The 24,568-nt window shown below is 46.0% G+C and overlaps 1 protein-coding gene across 9 annotated transcripts in view; it reads right to left on the bottom strand.

Annotated features, from left to right (window-relative positions):
* The window catches only part of FAT3 (FAT atypical cadherin 3), a 626,029-nt gene extending 616,693 nt beyond the window's left edge, over positions 1-9,336 (bottom strand). For all 9 annotated transcript variants that reach the window (XM_034408488.3, XM_087894589.1, XM_087894591.1 and 6 more), the window contains exon 1: positions 8,518-9,336. The gene's annotated coding sequence lies outside the window, so the exon portion shown is untranslated. The remainder of the gene's footprint in view (positions 1-8,517) is intronic.
* Between the last annotated feature and the right edge of the window lie 15,232 nt (positions 9,337-24,568).

Here is a 24,568-nt window from a genome sequence, read left to right as displayed (position 1 = left end):
TTTACTAACTCAGTGACTGAAGTCCACTCAATTCAGAGTTAACCCATGGAAATTAATTTCCATAAACTGGGATTAGATGCTTAATATTTTCTCCAAAAGCAAAAATTAAAAAAACAACAACACTACAGCACTTCTTTTTTGACAAAACCAGGAACTTAATTGTCTTCCTTCCATTTTTTTCCCCAAAGGAACCAGATTAATTTGCGTTTTATCATAAAATGCAATTTTTAGTACCTATTATAGTACCTATTGTTGAGCTTGTCTTAGTTAAGACCCTTTTGTGAGTTGGTGGTTGGAATGAAGTCTCTAAAAAACATATATTTCTTACCATAAGGCAGGCCCATTCAATAAGTTTACATAAGTTAGGAAATCTACAAAATAACAGAGGAACTGATCACAAATATTTTACTTTTATCCTACTTGATGATGTTGGTCATCATCCTAAAGCCATTGTTATGCTACCTTTTATTTGAAGAGATCAGGATAACTTAGATCAGGGGTGTCAAACTCAAGGCCCGGGGGGCAGATCTGGCCTGCGGGGTGCTTAGATCTGGCCGGTGGGGCCACCCTGGAAAAAGCAAAGGACTGGCCCATGGTGCCTCTGCCACTGAAAATGGAGCTCAGGAGGGCTGCACACGGCCCTCTTGAGCTCCGTTTTCTCTGGCAGAGGATTGCAGGAGGCCATCGCAGCCAAAAACGGAGCTTGTGAGGGCCACAGGCAGCCCTCCCGAGCTCTGTTTTCTCTGGCAGAGGGTTGCAGGAGGCCATCGCAGCTGAAAATAGAGCTCGCGAAGGCCACAGGCAGCCCTCTCAAACTCCATTTTTGCTGGCAGAGGGTTGCAAGAGGCTATAGCAGCCAAAAACAGAGCTTGTGAGGGCCACAGGCAGCCCTCTTGAGCTCCGTTTTCTCTGGCAGAGGATTGCAGGAGGCCATCGCAGCCAAAAACGGAGCTTGTGAGGGCCACAGGCAGCCCTCCCGAGCTGTTTTCTCTGGCAGAGGGTTGCAGGAGGCCATCGCAGCTGAAAATAGAGCTCGCGAAGGCCACAGGCAGCCCTCTCAAACTCCATTTTTGCTGGCAGAGGGTTGCAAGAGGCTATAGCAGCCAAAAACAGAGCTTGTGAGGGCCACAGGCAGCCCTCTTGAGCTCCGTTTTCTCTGGCAGAGGATTGCAGGAGGCCATCGCAGCCAAAAACGGAGCTTGTGAGGGCCACAGGCAGCCCTCTTGAGCTCCGTTTTCTCTGGCAGAGGATTGCAGGAGGCCATCGCAGCTGAAAATAGAGCTCGCGAAGGCCACAGGCAGCCCTCTCAAACTCCATTTTTGCTGGCAGAGGATTGCAGGAGGCTATTGCAGCCAAAAACGGAGCTTGTGAGGGTCACAGGCAGCCCTCTCGAGCTCAGTTTACTCTGGCAGAGGGTTGCAGGAGGCCATCGCAGCTGAAAATAGAGCTCGCGAAGGCCACAGGCAGCCCTCTCAAACTCCATTTTTGCTGGCAGAGGGTTGCAGGAGGCTATAGCAGCCAAAAACAGAGCTTGTGAGGGCCACAGGCAGCCTTCCCGAGCTCTGTTTTCTCTGGCAGAGTGTTGCAGGAGGCCATCGCAGCCAAAAACGGAGCCCAGGAGCCCATTTAGCTGCAGAGTGCTCGGGCCACAACAGGTACCAACATGAGTGACATCGAACTGGCCACACCCACCCTGGCCATGCCCCCTAGCCACGCCCCCCCCGAGGTCAAACACAACCCTGATGAAGCCCTCAATGAAATCAATCACCAGGAATCCACCTCTATACCCAACAAACTAGGCTTGTACACTACACTTAAAGCCAACACACAAATTGTTTGCTTTACCTCAGTGCATTTCGCACAAAAGCAGTCAGCTATGACATAATTTAAAAACCACATTTAAACGAACCATAATTTGCCATGGCTTATTAATCAGGCACATACATCATAGTAAGCTTGTTATAATCATGGTTGAATAATGAACGTATACTTAGTCCTCAGCTTATAACAACAATTGCGATCAGAATTTCCATTGCTAAGCAATGAGGCTAAGTGAGTAGCACGTGATTTTATGACTTTTTGCCATGGTTCTTAAGGGAATTACTGCAGTTGTTAAGTGAATCGCGTGGTCATTAAGCATGAACCAGTTTCCCCCATTGGTTTTGTTTGTTGAAATCCAGCTGGGAAGGTTATAGATGATCCCAGGATGTGCAACTAGATTAACAAAGTTGGAAGGGACCTTATAGGTCATCTAGTCCAACCCTCCATCCAAGCAGGAGACCCTACACCATTTCTGACAAATAGCAGTCCAGTCTCTTCTTGAAAGCCTCCAGTGATGAAGCTCCCACAACTTCTGAAGGCAGCTTCTGTTCCATTGGTTGATTGTTCTCACTGTCAGAAAATTCCTCATTTCTAGGTTGAATCTCTCCTTGGTCAGTTTCCACCTATTATTCCTTGTTTGGCCTTCAGGTGCTTTGGAAAATAGGTTGACCCCCTCCTCTCTGTGGCAGCCCCTCAAATATTGGAACATTGCTATCATGTCTCCCCTGGTCCTTCTCTTCACTAGATTAGCCATGCCCAGTTCCTGCAACCGTTCTTCATATGTTTTAGCCTCCAGTCCCCTAATCATCTTGGTTGCTCTTCTCTGCACTCTTTCTAGAGTCTCAACATCTTTTTTATAGTGTGGTGACCAAAACTGGATGCAGTACTCTAGGTGTGGTCTTACTAGGGTATAGTACCTCCCTTGACCTTGATTGTATCCATTAATGCAATTTAGGATTGCACTGGTTTTTTTGGCTGCCACTGCACACTGCTGGCTCATATTTAGCTGATTGTCCACTAAGACTCCAAGATCCCTGTCACAGTCACTGCTGTTAAGCTTGGTTTCCCCCAGTCTATATGTGTACTTTTGGTTTTTCTTACCCAAGTTTAAGACTTTACTTTTCTCTACATTGAATTTCATTTTGTTAGATAAGACCCAGTGTTCAAGTCTGTCAAGATCCTTCTGTCATAAATACATGTGGGTAGCCAATGGCCCATTGATCACATGACCATGGGAATCCTGTGACAGTTGTAAGTGTGAGGACTGGTTGAAAGTCACTTTTTTCAGTGCCGTTGTAACTTCAAACAGTCGCTAAATGAATGGCTGCAATTCAATGAGTACAAGCAGTCCTCCACAATTGAGCGAGAAGTTTCTTAAGTGAGTTTTGCCCCATTTTACGACTTTTCTTGCCACATTTGTTAAGTGAATCACTGCAGTTGTTAATTAGGAACAGGGTTGTTAAGTGAATCTGGTTTTCCCCGTTGATTTTGCTTGTCGGAAGGTCGCAAAAGGCAATCACGTGACTCCGGGACACTGCAGCCGTCATAAATGTGAGTCAGTTATCAAGCAAATCGTATGACCGTGGGGATGCTACGACGGTCGTTAAGTGTGAAAAACGATCACAAGTCACTTTTCTCAGTGCCGTTTTAACTTTGAACGTCGCTATATGAAACTGTTGTTAAATCGAGGACTACCTGTCCCTGTAGATCTCATTTAGTACATCAGAACGATTGAATTCTTCAAATGCAAAATAGCCAAGCGGCCAACGATGCATCTGTTTCTTTTCTGGACTTGAAGACAAGGCTGGACTTTTCCGGGTTTTTTTACAGAAACGTTGCAATCAGCTATTTTTGAACACTTAGGTATGTCTCCCCTGCTAAATTTGGTCAAACCGTCTTTACAACCGTTGGAAGGCTCTGCCAGGAGCCATGTGAATCATCATTCATAAAGTCAGAGGCGGGGAGAAGAGGGAAGCCCTAAAGGAAGTTGGATGCTTTGCAACGCCAGCAAGTAGAAACCCAAATTGAAGCTGGTTTAAATGTTTTGACAGCAAACCCCCCTCGCCAAACACACACACACACACACACACACACACACAGAGTTTTGGCAAACGAGCAAGCAAGTGAAGAAGAGAAGAAAGGATGGAGACTTCCTCCCAATGTCCGTTGTTGTTGTTGTTTTTAAGCAGTGAGTTTGGTTGAGTGAGTTGGGGGAATAGCTTTTGGGTGCTTTCTTGGTCCCCTCGCATTTGCATTCATTTTAATTGGATTTGGAACCAAGGATACCAACCGCTGGGGATGCCTTGGACCATAAAACAAAGACACAAAGAAATCACCTTTGGAGGGGGGGAAGGTGAGGAGGCAGTGGAGAAAGAACAGGATAGCAGGGAATAGCAAACATCCCAAAAACAAGCTCTTATACTTAAAATCTGCAACCCCTGGATACATCCGACTAAAGCTGCCATTATCCCAGCCCAGAGAAAACTGTTTTGCTTCGGACAACCTTTGTGGATAGAGTTTTATCCCCCTTTATTCATTCATTCATTCGTTCGTTCATTCATTCTCTCTCTCTCTCTCTCTCTCTCTCTCTAAGTTGCCTGTACCTCCAGGACTGTAGACATCCAAGGAGAAAACTGTACTGTAGCTTTATAGGAGTCTGAGCCCCTTTAAGCCAAAATTTACCCAGATCGCTGCCATCTGGAAAGCTAGTTATTTTAGGGGGTGGGGGGGTGTGGATGGAGGTGGGGGGGGAGGAAGAGGGATGCTCTCTCCTTTCTGATAGGGAATTTTATCCAAGTTGGAAGGGGATGGAAGTGGAGGGCTCTGGAGACTCCTTCTGCTAAAATCATTAACCGGAGGAAACGCTATACTGTGCTGTATATGATATTTTTACCTTGTGCCTACAACACCAAGCAGTGCTGAAGGAGCAGGGAAGCTGCAGAGTTTATGCAGCTCCCCCTGGTTTCTCCGTTGCTCTCCTGCGGAGGAAATCGGGGTTTTCTTACCCTCGTCTTGGTGGGTTGATGATGTATATACACGTTACATGACATTACATGTCCAGCGCATGTCATCATTTATAGATCTGATAGTCTAGACACGCAGTATTTAGGGGCACTCCAAAGACTGCATTCACACAACACGCTTGACCTGGTTATAGGAAGAACAGCCAGCCTGCTGTAAAAGCTGCATAAACACAACCAAGGTGAGCCATGGAAGCCACATAAACCCAACCAAGGTGAGAGATGGAAGCCACATAAACCCAACCAAGGTGAGCCATGGAAGCCACATAAACCCAACCAAGGTGAGCCATGGAAGCTACATAAACCCAACCAAGGTGAACCATGGAAGCCACATAAACCCAACCAAGGTAAGCCATAGAAGCTACATAAACCCAACCAAGGTAAGCCATAGAAGCTACATAAACCCAACCAAGGTGAGAGATGGAAGCCACATAAACCCAACCAAGGTGAGCCATGGAAGCCACATAAACCCAACCAAGGTGAGCCATGGAAGCTACATAAACCCAACCAAGGTGAACCATGGAAGCCACATAAACCCAACCAAGGTGAACCATGGAAGCCACATAAACCCAACCAAGGTAAGCCATAGAAGCTACATAAACCCAACCAAGGTGAGAGATGGAAGCCACATAAACCCAACCAAGGTGAACCATGGAAGCCACATAAACCCAACCAAGGTGAGAGATGGAAGCCACATAAACCCAACCAAGGTAAGCCATAGAAGCTACATAAACCCAACCAAGGTGAGCCATGGAAGCTACATAAACCCAACCAAGGTGAGAGATGGAAGCTACATAAACCCAACCAAGGTGAGCCATGGAAGCTACATAAACCCAACCAAGGTGAGAGATGGAAGCTACATAAACCCAACCAAGGTAAGCCATGGAAGCCACATAAACCCAACCAAGGTGAGCCATGGAAGCCACATAAGCCCAACCAAGAACAACCCAAACCACATAAACCCAACCAAGGAGAACAACCTCAATCCACGTACACCCAACCAAGATTAACATCTCCCAGGCTTGTAGGTTGTGAGATCACTCACCCCTAGTTCTTTCTGCGACTTGGGTAAGCGAACTAGACCAACCCCTCCAGAGTCACATTTACTTAAAAGAGTTAAAATATACCCAATTTTACCGACTGCCAAAGGAAGGGATTTTTGGGGAGGGTGGGAATGAAAAACCTTCCTAACTCTGCAGAAGCTGCCCTGACCTGCATCTTAAAAAGGATGGAGAAAAGCCTCCTTTGGTTGGTTGGGGCGGAAGGGTGGCAAGCACTCTGCACCTGCTCAGGAACCCTGCTGTCTAGTAGGAGGTTACAAAAGCCTTCCCTTTCAAATCAAAGCCCGATCCCGGGAGCTTTTTTCTCAACCTTGCCCTCCTCCCCCACCAAACCTAATCATGCCCCCCCCCCCTCCACAGGACAGGAGGCACCGGATCCTAATTATCAACGGTGCACCGGCGGGAAGGGACTTAAAAAAAAAATAAATGGGGAAAAAATCCGAATTGTTAATCAAGGGAGCTCCGGTTACAGTCGCCGCTGCGAGCTTTTTTTTTCTTTCCTTTTTTTCCCTTCGCGCTACTCCCGCAAGGGAATTTTCCGGTAAATGAACATTGCTTTCGCTCTCCGGCGGGAGCTCGCAGCCGTCTGACTCTTCCACGCACCTCCGCATCCCCGGGGGAAACCCATCCACCCCCCCCATCCCCATCTCCCGCCTCTCTTCCCCGCGCAAGGTAGCCAAGCCGCCGTTGTTGGCTCGTCCGCTGGCCAAGCAAGCCAGCCAGCCCGCCCGCCCGCCGCAGGGATTTGCCACCGTGGGAATCGGCTACCACTCCGTCCCGGGCCCCCCCCACACGCCCTCCCCCCCAATTTGACCGTGCTTTTTATTTTATTTTTTAGTTTTATTTTTTTGCATGCCTTGAGAAGCACGGGGGGGGAGGGGAAAAAAAGAGAGGAGGAGAAGAAGACAGCGGGAGGCAGAAGACACACACGCTCTCGGGGCTGGGCGCGTTGGCTAACCCAGCAGGCGAAAAGGAAGCCCCTTCGTATCATCTCTCTCTCTCTCTCTCTCTTCCCGGTTCCTTCCCCCCCTCTCTCTCTCTCTATTTTTCCCGGTTCCTTCTCCCTCTCTCTCTCTCTCTTCCCGGTTCCTTCTTCTCCCTCCCTCTCTCTCTCTCTTCCCGGTTCCTCCCCCCCCCCTCTCTCTCTATCTATCTCTCTCTTTCCCCGGTTCCTTCTTCTCCCTCTCTCTCTCTTCCCGGTTCCTTCCTCTCTCTCTCTCTCTATTTTTTTTCCGGTTCCTTCTCCCTCTCTCTCTCTCTTTTCCCGGTTCCTTCCTCTCTCTCTCTCTCTCTCTTCCCGGTTCCTTCCCCCCCTCTCTCTCTCTCTATTTTTCCCGGTTCCTTCTCCCTCTCTCTCTCTCTCTATTTTTCCCGGTTCCTTCCCCCCCTCTCTCTCTCTCTATTTTTCCCGGTTCCTTCTCCCTCTCTCTCTCTCTCTTCCCGGTTCCTTCTTCTCCCTCCCTCTCTCTCTCTCTTCCCGGTTCCTCCCCCCCCCCTCTCTCTCTATCTATCTCTCTCTTTCCCCGGTTCCTTCTTCTCCCTCTCTCTCTCTTCCCGGTTCCTTCCTCTCTCTCTCTCTCTCTCTCTCTCTCTTCCCGGTTCCTTCCTCTCTCTCTCTCTCTTCCCGGTTCCTCTCTCTCTCTCTCTCTCTCTCTCTCTCTCTCTCTTCCCGGTTCCTTCTTCTCCCTCTCTCTCTCTCGCTCCTACCGAAATACAGTCCAGCTTCCAGGACACGCGCGATCCGCCGCCACCGCTTTTGCACCTTGCAATCCAATGCAATGCAAAAAAAAAGAAAGACAAGAAAAACCGCGGGGGCATCCGGTTCTTTTGCAAAAAACAGCGCGCGTGCAAAAAGGAAAGCAAGCCAGCCAGGCAACCTGCTAGTAGTCCAAACTATTCAGTGCTGCTTATTGAAACCCTGTGTGTGTGTGTGTGTGTGTGTGTGTGTGTGTGAGTGAGTGGGAACGGGGGGGGGGGAGAGCCACGACAAGAGAGGAGACGTCTTGGGGACCCGCGCAAGAACTTTTTTCTTCTTCCGATGACCCATCGTTCTTCTTACAAGTTGGCAAAAGGAAAAAAACAGAACTAAAATAATAACAGCCCAGCTCGGTTCCCCTCTGCGCTCCACTCCACCACTTATAAACGCGGTTGATCGGGAAGCTCTCCGGCGCTTCCCACGCTTGCCAGCCCGGCGGCTTTTTTGTTTCCCCCCCCCTCCACCGACCCGCGGCAACTTTGCAAAAGACGGCAAAATAAATTAATAATACTAATAATACTAATACTACTACTAATAATAATAATAATAATACTAATAATAATAATAATAAACAATAATAATAGTTAATAATAATAGTTGTTAATAATAATAACAACAATGATAACAATTAATAATAATGTTTTTTTTTAAAAAGGGAAAAGAGGCAAACTTTGCAAAAAAAAAAAAAAAGCTTCCTTCGCCCAATTCGCTCCCGCGTCTCCATCCAACCTGCGCGCCCTTTCCGAACCGGCCAAAAAATAAAAAAAAATAAAAAAAAAAGGAGAGAGATCCACGCCGCGCGTGTTTTCGGCCAACCGCCAAGGAATCCCAACACACCCAAACCATCCAAACAACGCACCCTTCCTTCCAAAGCCGGTGGTGAAGATCAGCTCCGGACCTTGCCAACCGCTTCCTTGCGTAAGGTATCCATGGACCGAAAAGGTGCCAGCCAGGAGGGAAGAAGGAGAAGGAGAAGGAGAAGAAGAAGGAAAGCCGGCAGCCCCAGCGCTGTTTCCTCCTCCTCCGCAGCCGCCGCCGCCGGTGCTGCTGTTTGCTGCGGCTGCTGCTGCTGTTGCAATCACCGCCGCGGCTCTTCCTTCCCCTTCCCGAGGCAACGCGGGACTGGAGCCGCGCGGAGCAGCGCTGGCGGTAGCAACTCCTGACTCAGGGGGCCTCCGAAGGGAGGAGAGAAAGGGGGGGGGGAGAGAAAAAGGAAAAAAAAGGGGGGGGATGGGGGGGCGATTCCCAGCCGGCAACGCTGAACACAGCGCAGCCTACCGGGAGGCGGAGGCAGCCAAGCAGCAGCAGCAGCAGCAGCAACAAGCCGGGGATCGGCGCCGAGGTTTTGCGAACGGAGCCCGGCAAGAGAAAAGAGGCAGAGGAAGAAGGCACGCGTGGCTTCTCGCTCCTGCCGGTCTCCTAACCCGCCCCGATGCACAGCGATGCCGCGCAAAGATTCGGACGATCGGCCGCCCTTGTCCGATTGCGGGGTGGAGAGGGGGGGATGCCTTGGCTCGCCTGCCGCCGGAGCGCCGGGGAGAAAGGAGGGAAAGGAAAGCTACCCGGAGGAAGGGATCCTCCTTTTTGTTGCCCCCGGGCTCTTTGCTCCTTGGTTTTGGAAGAGCCGCCGTTTTATAAAGGGGGGCTCACACACACACACATATACACACACACACACGCGGGCAGCGGGGCCCGCCTGTAGTTCCGCTGGCCGGGCTGGTGCGGCGCAGCGAGCCCGGGTTCAACGGGGTTGGGGTGGGGTGGGGGGGGGAGAGAGGATGATGTAGTTGGGATTGCGGGTTTGAGCCTCGACCTGCGCGCCGTTCTTGGTGTGAAGGTGCGCGATGGGTAGGTAGGTAGGTAGGTAGATCGTTGCCGATCGTTGTGTTGTGTGTGTGTGTCTATGTTTGTGTTGGAGCGGTGGTTGTGGGTAAAAACCAAGCGGGGGCTGGTAAATCAAGCAAGGGAGGGGGGGAAGGGTAACAGTAAGAGAGTTGGAAGGGGACCTTCGAGGTCATCCAGTCCAACCCCCTGCTCACGCAGGGATGCGAACTGCCGAGCTTTCTGATCGACGAGGTCAGCGTCTTAGCCACTGAGCCACCTAGCCAGGCAAGGGGGAGTAGGGAGAGATAATGCCAAGGGTGGGTGGGGGGGGGGTTAGAGGCTTGGGGGGATAATGCCGGGGGGGGAGGGGGTTACAGGTTTGGGGAGAAGGGGGAGCGGGAGTTTTCTCCACCACCACCGGTAAACTTTTGCTTTGGTTTAACAATTTCAAGGGAAGGGGAAGGGTAACAGTAAGAGAGTTGGAAGGGACCTTGGAGGTCATCCAGTCCAACCCCCTGCTCACGCAGGGATGCGAACTGCCGAGCTTTCTGATCGATGAGGTCAGCGTCTTAGCCACTGAGCCACCTAGCCAGGCAAGGGGGAGTAGGGGGAGATAATGCCAAGGGTGGGGGGGGGTTAGAGGCTTGGGGAGATAATGTTGTGGGGGGGGTTACAGGTTTGGGGAGAAGGGGGAGCGGGAGTTTTCTCCACCACCACCCGTAAACTTTTGCTTTGGTTTAACAATTTCAAGGGAAGGGGAAGGGTAACAGTAAGAGAGTTGGAAGGGACCTTGGAGGTCATCCATTCTAACCCCCTGCTCACGCAGGGATGCGAACTGCCGAGCGTTCTGATCGATGAGCTCAGCGTCTTAGCCACTGAGCCACCTAGCCAGGCAAGGGGGAGATAATGTCAAGGGTGTGGGGGGGGTGTTAGAGGCTTGGGGAGATAATGCGGGGGGGGGTTTACAGGTTTGGGGAGAAGGGGGAGCGGGAGTTTTCTCCACCACCACCCCTAAACTTTTGCTTTGGTTTAACAATTTCAAGGGAAGGGGAAGGGTAACAGTAAGAGAGTTGGAAGGGGACCTTGGAGGTCATCCAGTCCAACCCCCTGCTCACGCAGGGATGTGAACTGCCGACTTTTCTGATCGATGAGCTCAGCGTCTTAGCCACTGAGCCACCTAGCCAGGCAAGGAGGGTAGAGGGAGATAATGCCACGGGTTGGGGGGATGTTAGAGGCTTGTGGGGGTTAGAGGTTTGGGGAGATAACGCCAAGAGTGGGGGGGTTAGAGGCTTGGGGAGAAGGGGTTGGGAGTTTTCTCCATCCCCCCCCCCTAAACTTTTGCTTTGGTTTAACAATTTCAATCTTAACGATTTTTTTTTTTTAAAAAAAGATTAATTTTCTCACTTTACTCTTCGAAACAGCAGGAAATTGCTACTGATTTTCCCACTGTCGTTGCGATAAGGTCTGATTAAATGCAAAACAAGGAGCTTTAATGGGACAAGTATTTCGTTTGTTATTATTCAATTTATATCCTACCTTTGTTATTTTTATTTCTTTATCAAATTATTTATTTTTATTTATCAAATTATTTATTTTTATTTATTAAAATATTTATTTTTATTTATCAAATTATTTATTTTTATTTATCAAATTATTTATTTTTATTTATTTATTAAATTTTATTTGTTTTTTGTTTTTATTCATTTCTTAAATTTCCCTGCCCTCCATCTCACCAGAAAGCGAGATCTTTATATACATTTCAAGGCACCATACATAATCTCTTGCTTTTTTCCACAACAACAGCAACAACAATCCTGCGAGGTGGTTGGGCTAAGAGAGAGTGACAGGCCTAAAGTCACCCAGCCGCTATTCATGCTAAGGGAGGACTTCAACTCCCATTTGCCAGTTTCTAGTTCAGCATCTTAACCGCAGCTTCGCTCTCATCGAGATCCCCACTCTTAATATACAGGTATTTCCCATTTAGTGACCAAACTTACGATGGTTCTGAACAAGGGGACTTCTGGCTATATTTCATCGTTGTGGCCATCACAGCATCCCCATTGTCACATGAACACAAAATCCACGTTGTATTTTCCTTTAGCTGAAGCGCAGGGTACTTCAGCTAAAGGAAATATAAGGATATTCATGTATTCCCACCTCCTGATATAAGTTCTGTAAGCAATTTAATTCAGAACTCATTATACCTGATAGGTGGAGCTGAAAATTATACCTGTGGTTTGGAGAGCTGGCCAGCAATCCAAATACCTCATCTTTCTACATCTTCATTGTCTTGAAGCCTTATGGTAACTTATCTGTGGTTTAATATCTTCCAATCCCATATTGGACAAAATATGGAGCAGGAGACCCCAAGCTTGGCAACTTTTAAGACTTATGGACTTCAACAACCTGAATATATATCCCAAAGGTGCTTTTTCAAGAGGCAACTGGACTTTCTGGTTTTTCTTTGAAGAAGCTTCTCGAATGAGAAGCGAAACGTCTTATAGCACTTATATACTGCTTTACAGTGCTTTACAGCCCTCTCTAAGTGGTTTACAGAGTCAGCCTATTGCCCCCAACAATCTGGGTCCTCATTTTACCCACCTCGGAAGGATGGAAGGCTGAGTCAACCTTGAGCCTGGTGAGATTTGAACTGCCAAATTGCAGGCAGCCGGCAGTCAGCAGAAGTAGCCTGCAGTACTACACTCTAACCACTGCGCCACTGCGGCTCAAATTTTGGGAGTCCTCCTGTTGAGCACCATTGTCTATCCCCAGTGGCTTCTGCCTGTCCATTAAGAGCCTCTACTTCTAGGAAGGTCATCTACTGGGACTACAGACTTAGTTCTTCTACATTGCTGACTCCTTCTTCTAGAATAAACTTCCCTTAAATTCAAGTTGGTCCTAGACCTTTGGAATTTTAGAAAAGCAATTAAATCTTGAATTTGCCGGTAAATCTTTACAGGTTGGTAGCGTGGAAGAACAGAATTCACCTCTTCCTCCTCTAAACCCGTCATGAGCCAGTGGTGGCGAACCTTTTATTCACCAAGTCCCAAAAATGTCCGTTTTTGCGCGGCTCCCCCCATGCGCTGTGCATGCAACCGCAGCATCTGCGCATGCACGCAGCTTTCGCACGCACTCCCAACGTGCACTGTGCACAACCACCGTCTGCGCATGCACGCAGCTTTTGTGCGTGCGCCTCACCATGCGCTGCGCATGCAATCACTCCATCTGCACATGCATGTGGTTTTCGCTCCTGCAGTGTATGTGCACGAACGCTGTCTGCGCATGTGCACGCTATGCACCAATACTGTCATACACATGTGCAAATGCATGCGCATGCACAGGAGAGCTCCGAAGACCATCTGGGTCCCCTGAATTGCATGCATGCACACCAGAGGCCTGATCACCAGCTGGGGCACGCACACATGCGCAGCTGCAGGTGAGTTGGGCGGCAGCTCGCGTGCCCGGAAAAATGGCTCTGCGTGCCACTTCCGGCACGCATGCCACAGGTTCGCCATCATGGATCTAATCTAATTTCAAACTTCAAAATTAGATTAGACCATGCCTGGCTCCGTAGAGGGTTATTTTAAAACATCATCATCATCATCATCCTAAATAATAAAAATAAACCTATATTATTATTATATACTTTATTCATTAAACATGAAACTGGTTGGTTGACTGAGTTTCATGTTTAATGAATAAAGTATGTGATGATAATAATAACAAGTTTATTTTGATTTATGTGTTCCCTGCTCCAGTTATTACTTATTTAACATGTTTATATGGCTGCCTATCTACCAAGGGACTCTGAGTGGTGTAAAGCAACGTCACAATCCGTGACATTAAAAAAAAAAAGCATAAACAAAATTTATTTATTTATTTATTGGGTCGATTTATATGCTGCCCTTTTCTGGAGACTCAGGGTGGCTTACAATGCGTTAAGCAATAGCCTTCATACTTTCGTATATACCTGCTTAGTAGGGCTTTGGGGGCCCTCCCTAAGTGGTGTTCTTTTTTATACAAAGTCAGCTTATTGCCCCCACAATCCGGGTCCTCATTTTACCTACCTCGAAAGGATGGAAGGCTGAGTCAACCTTGAGCCTGGCAAGATTCGAACTTACTTTAATTGCAGGCAGCTGGTGTTACTTAACAGTGCTTTAGTCTGCTGCGCTACCAATAGCAATTGAGGTCTCTAAAACGCCTCGGTAGTGAGGTAACAATTGTACCTGCAGGCACATCAGAGCTCCATTAACACCCTGGCCCCACCAGTGATTGGAGGCATAGCCAGATACCTTTGTGGCCTTGTGGAAGAACAGGGTCAGAGTCATCCATTTCTTGGGGGTGAGGAGAGCAGCAAGACCCCAAAACAAACTAAGCCAAATTCTGAGGCTCTTTACCAACTGGGCCTGGACTATGTCTACCCTGCCAGGTTTAATAAGATGAACAGAAGCTATCAGAGATGGGAGGTCCTACAAGTAACCTCACCCAAGGCCATGTAGGACAACTGGAATCTTGTAGTTGTTGTACCAGAAGCTTGACTGGGAGCCAGTGCAATTCATAAAACATGGTATTAAATGAGCGTACCATGCAGAGGTGGTATTCAGCAGGTTCTAACCAGTTCTGGAGAACCGGTAGCGGAAATTTTGACTAGTTTGGAGAACCGGTAAATACCACCTCTGACTGGCTCCGCCCCCATCTATTCTCTGCCTCCCGAGTCCCAGTTGATCGGGAGGAAATGGGGATTTTGCAATAACCTCCTGGAGTGGGGAGGGAATGGAGATTTTACAGTATCCTTCCCCTGCCACGCCTACCAAGCCATGCCATGCCACGCCCACCAAGCCACGCCCACAGAACCGTTAGTAAAAAATTTTGAATCCCTCCACTGGTACCATGAGACACCCAATACTGGACTGCTGCATTCTGGTCTTTAAAGTCAAAAGCTTTTCTGCTCACCTTAATGCAGGGCTGTCAAACTCAAGGCCCGCGGGGCGTATCCTGCCCTTGGGGTGCTTAAATCTGGCCAATGGAGCCCACCTTGGAAACAGCGAAGGGTGACCAGCCTGGGGTATCTCTGCCAACGAAAACGAAGCTCCGTTTTCGCTGGCAGAGGGTTGCAGGAGGCCGTCGCACCCGAAAACGGAGCTCGGAAGTCTGTTTTTGCTGGCAGAGCGTTCGAGCCACCACACGAGGGATGTCGAGCTGGCCACTTACCCCCCAGCCCGAGGTCAAACACAGCCGTCAATGAAATTGAGTTTGACACCCCTGCCTTAATGTAAGTGTCATGGCTGTTGTGGAATTCTGGGAGTTGAAGTCCGCAGGTCTTAAAAATCGTCCAGCTTGGAGGGCCCTGTTCTTTTACTACTATGGTAAGACTTTTTTAAGGGACCACTTACTTCCATATGAACCTTAACTGGATGTAAGAGTGAGTAGAAAAAATTACCTTGAATACAGGTAGTCCTCAACTTACAACAGTTCATTTAGTGACCGCTTGAAGTTACAATGGCACTGGAAAAAAGTGACTTAACGACCGTTTTTCACAATTAACCATTGCAGCATCCCCATGGTCATATGATCAAAATTCAGATGCTTGGCAGCTGGTTCATATTTATGATGGTTGCAGAGGTCATGGGATCACCTTTTGCGACCTTCTGACAAGTGAAAGTCAATGAGGAAGCCAGATTCATTTAACAACCAGCTTACTAACTTATAATTGAAGTGATTCACTTAACAACTGGGGCAAGAAAAGTCGTAAAATGGGGCAAAGCTCATTTAAGAAATGTCTCACATAGCAACAGAAATTTTGGGCTCAATTGTGGACCTATGTCGAGGCATACCTGTATTTCCTTACTTCCCAAGGCCCATCTGGTGGCTATTGAAGAAGTGGATTTCTCCAGTTAGAATAGAATAGAATAGAATTCTTTATTGGCCAAGTGTGATTGGACACACAAGGAATTTGTCTTGGTGCATAAGCTCTCAGTGTACATAAAAGATACATTCATCAAGAATCATAAAGTACAACACTTAATGATAGTCATAGGGAAACAGTCAATATAAATCTTAAGGATACCAGCAACAAGGTTACAGTCATACAGTCATAAGTGGGAAGAGATGGGTGATAGGAACATGAGAAGATTAATAGTAGTGCAGACTTAGTAACTAGTTTGACAGTGTTGAGGGAATTATTTGTTTAGCAGAGTGATGGTGTTCAGGGAAAAAACTCTCCTTGTGTCTAGTTCTGATGTGCAGTGCTCTATAGCATCATTTTGAGGGTAGGAGTTGAAACAGTTTATGTCCAGGATGCAAGGGGTCTGTAAATAGTTCTGCTCCTGAGCAATAAAACTTATTTATTTGGCTTACCTTCAGATACAATCACAGCTACTCTCCTTTATTCACCGCTTTGCTAAACTCTTGCAATGTGATCTGCCTTTGAAGAACATTCAGAAGCCGGATCAGCCATGCTGGCTGAGGAAATGTGGGAGTTAAAATCCACAAGTCTTTAAAGTTTGAAGAGCCCTGGTTTAGAAAGGTCAATGCAAATAACCTTAAACAGGTATTGGAAAACGATTTAAAAACTGCAGGTCTTTAACCCGTTCCATGTTCAGTGATATTATAATAGACAGCAGCCTGCCCGGCATATTTATTCAAAACTGAAGCTTCCAGTCAATCATAAAGGATAGACCCATATACAACACACTGCAGTAGTCAAGTCAGGATGCTATATTGCCATTGTCAAATCTGACTGGTGTAGGAGCAATTAATAGAGAGCCAATTTGGTCTAGTGGTTAAGGCAGCAGGCTAGAAAGCAGGAGACGGTGAGTTCAAGTCCTGCCTTAACCATGAAAGCCAGCTGGGTGACTTCGGGCCAGTCACTCACTCTCAGCCCTACCCACCTCAAAGGGTTGTTGTTATAGGAGAAAATAGGAGGAGGAACATGTGTTTAAGATACTTTTGCCGCCTTGAGTTAATTTGTAAAAATAATAAAAGGTGGAATACAAATTAAATAAATAAATGCTATGAAAATTATCCTGTGGTAAGTTATCCTGTGGTAAGATGAGCAGATGAGTTACCCTGTGGTAAGATGTTTGTTTGTTTATAAATAAATAATTTGCCACTGGGAACTCAATAGGAGTAAGGTTTTTCAGAAATGTAACTCCTTTTTCGAATTCTTTATTTATTTTTTTAAAATTCAGGAGAGACATTTCTTCAGAGACCTGCCCTGCTTACCCATCGTTCTTCTCTAATGCAGTTGGGACACCTGGAATAATCTTTAAATAAATAAAATATATAGCTCGGATGGGGAAATAAACCTGTCGAGACTTTGACCTTTGCAGTAAATGATGAAAAAATTGGTGAATGTCGATACTCACTATTAATGGTTTTTAGGAGGTCCGTTGGAAAATGTAACAATAACAAAATATGTCCCAAGGCTTATTTTTGATATCGAAGGCCAATGATGTGGAAAATGTCACTTACTGGTAAATACTGACTCCAGATATGGTATCTGAGCATTTATTGCTATTTTATAATCCACAGTGGAATATTCTGACATTTCCTTCCATGTGTCTTCAAAACCTGTAAAGCCCTGTGAAGCGTCATAGAAACCAAGTTATGAGAAATGTTTAAAACAGCGCTGGTTACATTGAGCAGGTTACAATTAAGAGGAAACATGATAGTAGACTTCCAAAACTCCAGTGGCTGGTCAAAAAGAAGATGGAACTCAGTTACGGTACTTTAATACCAGTCCGGGGAACAGACGTACGGATGGAAATAGCAAGGTATCGGATGTTAAATCTAAAGAAACTTCCATCAAGAGAAAAAAAATTGTAAGGGAGGTGATTTTGGTAAAGCTCTGGAGAAACATCTAAATCACAGGTTTCGAAAACTTGGCAACTTTAAGACCTGTGGACTTCAACTTCCAGAATTCCCCCAGCCAGCCTTAGGAATTGAAGTCCACACGTCTTAAAATGGCCATGGTTGGACACCTCTGATCTAAATGTTGAGAGCTATTTGACAAATCACCTCAAGATGATGGGTATCCAGCTTCCAATGAACAAGTGGTTGAGGGTTATACAAGATACATCAGGTGAATTGGACTGTATCCAAAGAAGGGACATGAACAGCTTGAGTGATCAGCTTTTTGTACATACATAAAAAAAATGACAGGCACCCGATTGTGCCCGAACAAAAACTCAACTGCCATTTGCACATGTGCAGAAATGGCAACCAACCATTTGCACAAAATCCTACAAGTTAGGATTGCTTGTAAGTAAGCAAAGATGGCAGGAATCCTACAACTGCAAACATTCTACAAGAAGCCCAGGACTGGATTAAATGACATGATTGAGAGCTCCCCAGAATTGGTTTATTTATTTATCTATTTATTTATTTAATTTATATACCGCCCTTCTCCCAAAGGGACTCAGGGCGGTGTACAGCCAGCATAAAACACACAAATATAAAATTTAAAAACAATTTAAAAATATTAAATAGTTTGGCCCATATCTAGTTAAAATAAAGCTACCCAATTTAGACATTTAAAATTAAGAATTAATGATTAAAAGATTAAAATTAGGTTAGAAGATGGGTGGCTGTATAAATGTTTTAAGTAAATAAATATTTAGCCCAAAGTCGCTCTTTCAAAAGGCAACTGGACTTTATTTTTCCTTGAAGGCATTTCGTTTCTCCTCCAAGAAGTTTCTTCAAGTTCTGGTCTAGAGAACTGAAGAAGCTTCTTGGATGAGAAGAGAAACGTCTTCAAGGAAAAACAAAGTCCAGTTGCCTTTTGAAAAAGCACCTTTGGCACAACCATGACCTGGATCAGTGGTGCGTTGCCCCCAGTTCGGACCGGTTCATAAGAACAGGTAGTAAAACAGGCGGGAGGCTCCACCCACCGATCCCGACATCATCAGGAAGCTTCTGCGCATGCGCAGAAGTGCGTGTGTGTGGTCCCGTTGCGAACCGGTAGTAAAGGTAAGCAGAACCCACCCCTGACCTGGATGACTGGGAATCTCCATAGACAAGTAGAATTTAAGAACCTTTCCATCCCTTCAGTTTTATGAAGTGCCAACATATGCCACATACCAGTGGTGGGTTGCCCCCGGTTCGCACCGGTTCTATAGAACCGGTAGTAAAACCGGCGGGAGGCTCCGCCCACCGACCCCGATGTCATCAAAATGCTTCTGCGCATGCACAGAAGAGCGCGTCCGGTCCCATTGCGAACCAGTAGTAAAGGTAAGTAGAACCCACCCCTGCCACATACTTATTAAAAAGTAAGTATCTTTAGGTTGGTATTGTGGGTGTGGATTTTTTTTTTATTATTTGATTTATATGCTGCCCTTCTCCAGAGACTCAGGGCAGCTTACAATGCGTTAAGCAATAGCCTTCATACTTTTGTATATACCTGTTTAGTAGGGCTTTTGCCCCCCCCCCAAGCGGCGTTCTTTTTTATACAAAGTCAATTTATTGCCCCCACAATCCGGCTCCTCATTTTACCTACCTCGAAAGGATGGAAGGCTGAGTCAGCCTTGAGCCTGGTGAGATTCGAACTTGCAGTAATTGCAGGCAGCTGGTGCTACTTAACAGCACTTTAGTCTGCTGCGCCACCAAGGCTCTTCAAGGTTTTCAAGTCTAGTCTGCAACAACCCAACAATTCTGTGGAAGTCTCCCACTCAAGTACTCTCCAGCTTCTATGCTTAAGTCAGTTGTAGCCTGCTGAGACCATCATTGCCATAAATTGTGATTTTAAATCCTTACTGTCATCTCCTTCCTGTACCTCATTTTATAGCAGCTCCATAATTTATTCTGGCAGGTGGCATCACCTGTTTTCTGATAAAAAAAAACTTCCTTAAAAGCTGCTACCTATGCTGTCCCAATGATATGTTACTAAGGATTCCTATCCAAAATCACTCTTATTGCAAAAAAAAAACCACCCTTGACTATTTCTTATACTACAGTGGTTTACTATACACACAATTACTATACTGTCATCTAAAACGGGATTTACTGACTTGGAGTAGGCAGAGATCTGAAAATATCTCATAGGACTTCAGATGGTTGCTCCTGATCAAGACTGCTTGCTTTCTAGCTGGATCCAGTTCAGAGAACAATTAAGAAAAAAAATGTTATAGGGGCTTGATTAATGAGGAAAATGGAATTAATTACTCCTACTAATAGCAATTACACACTGTACATCTCTTAAGTACATTCAAGGCAAAGCTGAAAAGGAGGGAGAAGTATTTGTTTCAAAGGTCAGATTGGAATTTGGTATCTTCCAAATGTGTTGAAGAATGAGGGCTCCCAGAATCCTTAGCCAATATGGATTGAGAATTCCGGGAGTTGAAGAAATCTTTTGCACATTTAAAGGGGACCTTTCAGATTGAAGAAAAACTCTTTGGAGTCTTTTCCCCTGAAGTGAAATCTAAAATCTCCAAAACTATAGGACAGAATCAAATGGAAAAATGGTCCTCACCAAGCCACCATCCTTAGGCTTGGTGAGGACCTACAGGTTCTGACAAGTTCTGGAGAACTGGTAGTGGAAATTTTGAATAGTTCGGAGAACCAGTAGCGGAAATTTGGAGTAGTTTGGAGAACTGGTAAATACCACCTCTGGCTGGCTCCAGAGTGGAGTGGGAATGGAGATTTTGCAATATCCTTCCCCCAGGAGTGGGGAGGGAATGGAGATTTAGCAGTAGCCTTCCCCTGCCATGCCCATCAAGCCACACCACGCCCACCAAGCCATGCCCACAGAACCGTTAATAAAAAAAATTGGATTTCAGCACTGGAAAATACTAAATGCATCCATCTGGCTGACAATCTTAACTGGGGCTTATTTTGGGGGTAGGGCTTATATTACAAGCATCCTGAAAAATCATGCTGGGACTTATTTTCCAGTTGGGTCTTATTTTCGGGGAAAACGGGGTAGTAGCCTTTTGATTTAAAGATATGCAACTGAGACAGGATGGCGGGGTTATTTTTTAAAAAGTAAATATTTAGTAGCTGTGGATTCATCAGCAAAAGCAAAATTATTACTTAATAATTGAGTACAATTGAATGCTGTTCTGGGTATTTCGTTGGCCATAAGGTCAACATTCAGAAAGGCAACTTCCCTTGAAAATTGTTACCATGAAAGTCATTTCCCTCCAGGTATATCTCTGGTAAGCTTTCTATTAAGAAAAAGAAGATATCAACCTTTTCCCTGTACATTGGAGACTCAATATAGTAGAGTAGTTAATATGCTGGACTAAGAAGGTTAAACAATTTATTCAAGTCTATTTTCTACCAAGAAAATGTACTGGCTGAATGAGTCAGACAATTGCTCACTGGGGTGGAATTCACATAATTTATCTAACGGTTCACCCAGCACCGAAAATGTGACCTTCCGATCATGCGCTTTGCTCATATGTGCGGCTTCCACCCATGCGCGTGGCCCGAAAACATGGCTAAATAGGACAGCATAGCGCTGGGGCAGGTGGGGGGCCACTCACAGGTCGCTACTGCTGATTCGCCCAAACTGGCTGAATACCACTTCTGCTGCTCACCCAACCTACTTCACGAGTCCGTGGAGGTAAAATTAAAGTGCATTCCAGTAGTCTAATCCAGGGGTCTCCAAAATTGACAATTTATAAGACTTGTGGACTTCAACCCCCAGAACTCCCCAGCCAACCATGAGGAATATGTCTCTAGTCCAGGGCTGCCAAACTTGTGGCCTGCGGGCTGGATGCGTCACATGCTGGCCACATCCATGTCCGGTTTAGTGAAGGGGAAAAAATCCCAATATGTCACGTGATGCCACTGTGACTACACAAGTTTGACAGCCCTGCTCTAGTCAATGTTTCTCAACCTTGGCAACTTTAAGAGACGTGGACCTCAACTACCAGAATAACTCCAACCATGGGGAACATGTGCGGGCTGGGGAATTCTGGGAGTTGAAATCCACAAGTCTTAAAGTTGCCAAGTTTGGAGATCCCGGATCTAATCCAATGATCACAAGGACTTGAGTTAGGACTGTACCCAGTAGTGGGATTCAGTCAGTTCGGGCAAACCGGTAGTTAAATTGCTGGCTGGCCCCGCTCCACCTCGTCTCTTCCAGCAGTGCCCATGCGCCCCATTTTAGCTCCCAGGTAAGTGCAGGGAGGCCTACTAGGCCCAAAATGGGGCATGGGAGGATGCAGCGTGGTCCCCCGTGCCCCCCCGGCCCGATTTTGCTCCCAGGAGGCTGCAGGGAGGCCTACTAGGCCCAAAATGGGGCATGGGGGTGGGCGGCGCAGCCCCCCGCTGCCCGTTTTTGCTCCTGAGTGCTGCCTGTCACACCCCCTGGCCATGCCCACCATGGCCACGCCCACCCAACCCATCATTAGGGTAGAAAACCGGTTGTTATTTGAATGCCACCACTGGCTGTACCCTAGACTGGGAAACTGAAGAAAAAAATTCTGAAGAAGGCAGTGACATACCATTTCAATCCTAGCGCCAAGAAAAATACAGTAATCCTCAGAAGTTGAGCTCAACTTGAAAGTATAAAAAGTAGGGATCAGCTGTAATATTGCCATACGCTAATGTCAGATTAAGATAAAACATCTGGAAACACTTAGCCAAAATATAACTCCAGAAGTTAAAATGTGAGACAGAGAAGAGACTGTCAGACATTACAAGAAAGAATTGGTTGTCTTAGTTTCAGAGACGGTCCTGGTCAGACCTTCAGCAGCGCAGCTGAGAGTAGATCTTAGCAGGTTATCATTAATTATGAAGAACTGACCTTTCACGTTGAATTAATGCAAAGGCCTCTTTAAGGGATGTGGTGGGGCGCATGGCTTCCATGACAGGCCAAATGTTAGATACCCTGCTATTTTTCAGAACAGAGAAAAGTATTTGCATAATGAAAATGATCTATTAATTCAAATCCTTCCTCTGGGAGCACGTGTAAAAATGATGCTGCAAAGATAATTGGTTTCCCACAAATTGGCTTTGCATTTGATTCAAGAATGATAATCATTTGCCTACATTTTTCTCTTATTAAGAATGTGTGTATATATATATGTGTATGTGACGTGTGTATGTACATATTCACACATGCATTATTTGGATATATAGAATAGAATAGAATAGAATAGAATAGAATAGAATAGAATAGAATAGAATAGAATAGAATAGAATAGAAAACAGAGTTGGAAGGGACCTTGGAGGTCTTCTAGTCCAACCCCCTGCTCAGGCAGGAAACCCTACACCTCTTCAGACAAATGGTTATCCAACATTTTCTTTAAAACTTCCAGTGTTGGAGCATTTACAACTTCTGGAGGCAAGTTGTTCCACTGATTAATGGTTCTAACTGTCAGGAAGTTTCTCCTTAGTTCTAAGTTGCTTCTCTGATTAGTTTCCATCCATTGCTTCTTGTCCTGCCTTCGGGTGTTTTGGAGAATAGCTTGACCCTTTGCTCTTTGTGGCAGCCCCTGAGATATTGGAACACTGCTATCATGTCTCTCCTAGTGCTTCTTTTCATTAAACTAGACATGCCCAGTTCCTGAAACTGTTCTTCATATGTTTTAGCCTCCAGTCCCCTAATCATCTTTGTTGCCCTTCTCTGCACTCTTTCTAGAGTCTCTACATCTTTTTTACATGGTGGCGACCAAAACTGGATGCAGTATTCCAAGTGTGGCCTTACCAAGACCTTATAAAGTGATATTAACACTTCACATGATCTTGATTCTATCCCTCTGTTTATGCAGCCTAGAACTGTGTTGGCTTTTTTGGCATGTGCTGCACACTGCTGGATCATATTTAAATGGTTGTCCACTAGGACTCCAAGATCCTTTTCACAGTTATTACTATTGAGCCAGATACCACCTATTCCCATGATGGAGAATTTATGGCACGCGTGCCAGAAGTGGCACGCAGAGCCATCTCTCCGGGCATGCGAGCTATCTCCCATTGCTTTTCTGGATTCCAGCGGTGCTGGCCAGCTGGTCTTCACGTGCATGGGAGTGCCGGAAACTGGAAGAACAGCCGCCTGATGCACATGTGCACACTGGGAAGATGACCTTCTGGTTTCCGGCGCGTGCATGCACACCAGCCAGCTGGTCTTCGTGCATGCATGCGCGCCAGAAACCGGAAGACTAGGTGGCGTGGCAGAAATTGGAAGATCATCTTCTCGGCGTGTGCATGCCCCCTGGGTGGTTTCTCTTCCGGTTTCTGGCATATGTGTGCGCGCACAAGCATGCACTCCTGTTTTGGCACTCGGTGCCGAAAAGGTTCACCAACACTGACCTATCCGGTACCTGTGCATTTTGTTTTTCTTGCCTAAATGTAGAACCTTACTTTTTCCACCGTTGAATTTCATATTGTTAGATAGCACCCAATGTTCAAGTCTGTCAAGATCCTTATTATTATAGAGGTGTTTTAAAACTGAGCTCCTGTGCATTCTTTCATGGATTTTTTTCTGAATGCAATATGGGAAAACCAGATTCAGTTAACAACCGGGTTACTAACTTAACAATTGCAGTGATTCACTTAACAACGGTGGCAAAAGAGGTCATGAAATGAGTCAGAACTCACTTAACAACTGTCTTGGTTAGCAACAGAAACATTGGGCTCGATTGATGGTGGTGATAAGTGGAGGACTACCTGAAATCAGGCGTTCGTAAGAATTGCTTCCAATTTCAAAAGGTTTCAGCCGCTGCAGATATTCAGAATACCTTTTTTCCCAAAATGCACATAAATAATGTATTTCAAAATGCCAATGTTGGCACTCGCTTTGTAGCTGCCATCTCTGATTAGGAGAAACATCTCGCAGCAAGCGACTTAAGGAAGTCTCTCCTTGCCTTAGATTTTCTTCTTCAAAGAGACTCGGAACAGAAATCTAGAATTTGATAATTTGCCGGAATTATTTTGACGCTGAATATATTTATTTCGATATATTTCAGTCTTGCTCTCTTCAGAGTTTTTGAACAAGTGACAGTTTGTAAGCGAAAGATACATTATTTATTCATTTTTCACTCACCTCCATCTGGTTCCAGGTGTGTCGTTCTTAAGAACACCTTATGAGCATATGGATATGTCTCTGTGACTGAATCTCTTTGTAATTGCACAGTGTAACA

Source organism: Pantherophis guttatus, chromosome 5 (genome assembly GCF_059756535.1).
Source record: "Pantherophis guttatus breed Tessera chromosome 5, ASM5975653v1, whole genome shotgun sequence".
Lineage (NCBI taxonomy): Eukaryota > Metazoa > Chordata > Lepidosauria > Squamata > Colubridae > Pantherophis > Pantherophis guttatus.
Note: the sequence above shows the minus strand (reverse complement) of the source record. Positions and strands in the feature narration are given on the sequence as shown.